This window comes from Otolemur garnettii, unplaced genomic scaffold (assembly GCF_000181295.1).
Source record: "Otolemur garnettii isolate 467f Iridium unplaced genomic scaffold, OtoGar3 scaffold00133, whole genome shotgun sequence".
NCBI lineage: Eukaryota > Metazoa > Chordata > Mammalia > Primates > Galagidae > Otolemur > Otolemur garnettii.
The window spans coordinates 892,791-893,988 of record NW_003852528.1 but is presented as its reverse complement, the minus strand read 5'-3'; the positions used below and the strand labels follow the sequence as shown (position 1 = coordinate 893,988).

Here is a 1,198-nt window from a genome sequence, read left to right as displayed (position 1 = left end):
GGGGTGGAATTACCATAATTGGACTAAACTAATCATCTGGATTGTTGAGGAGTCAACTGTTAAAAGCTCTTCTTAAGTGCACAAGAAGAAAATAAAATGCAAGAAACTAAAAGAGAAAATGAGGGTCATGAAGGACAGAGAATAGAAAGCCAACCCACAGATAAGTGATGTGACTGCAGAAGAGCCTGGAACAAGTGAATCAGAAATAATAACCAAAGACATAATAGAAGAAAACATCGCTGCACTAAAAGTCTTAACTTTCAGTTAGAAGTTGGGCTTGGCACCAATGCTCCGTGGTTAGGGTGCTGGCCACATGCACCAGGACTGCTGGATTCGAACCCAGCCTAGGCCAGCTAAACTACAATGACAACAATAACAAAAAAAAAAAAAAGCCAGCTGTTGTGGCAGGCACCTGCAGTCCCAGTCACTTGGGAGGCTGAGGCAAGAGAATCACTTAAGCCCAAGAGTTTGAGGTGGCTGCAAGCTGTGATGTCACAGCACTCTACCAAGTGCAATGTAGTAAGACTCTGTCTCAAAAAAAAAAAAAAGGAAATTGAATGGATATCTTGGCAAGTCAGTGATAGCAGACACATAACTATATACGTGTTAGCCAAAATGTTCTAAAAATTCACAGAAAAATCTTGCAGAGTACTTAAGCAGAAAATAAGCCATTAATAAAGGAATAAAAATCAGGCTGGTCTCAGATGCAATATTAGCATAAGACAATGAAATATCATCAACAGATTTTGTTTGGGTTTTTTCGTGTTTTTTTAAGAGACAGACTCTCATTTTGTCACCCTCAGTAGAAAGCCATGGCATCATAGCTTACAGCAGCCTCAAACTCCTGGACTCAAGTGACCCTCTTGCCTCAGCCTCCGAAGTAGCTGGACTACTAGCACCCACCACAATGCCCAGCTAATTTTTCTATTTTTAGCAGAGAAGGGAGTGTTATTCTTGCTCAGGCTGGTCTCGAACTCCTGATACATCTGCCTGCTACATCTAAGGTGATAAATTTGCATCTGCCTCCCAGAGTGCTAGGATAACACCTGTGAGCCACCATGCCTGACTAACCTACAGATTTGAAAAGGAAAAGTTAGATGCTAGAATTTTATACTCAGCTAAGATAGTTTCATTTTGATAACAAAAGATACTCTTAGTTATCAAGGGTTCATAAAACATGCCTTTTCTTTCTTTCTTT

The 1,198-nt window shown here is 40.3% G+C and overlaps 1 protein-coding gene across 1 annotated transcript in view; it reads left to right on the top strand.

Moving 5' to 3' along the window:
* ASB18 (ankyrin repeat and SOCS box containing 18) overlaps positions 1-1,198 on the top strand; it is a 65,351-nt gene that overhangs the window by 54,816 nt on the left and 9,337 nt on the right. The gene's annotated exons all lie outside the window — the stretch shown is intronic.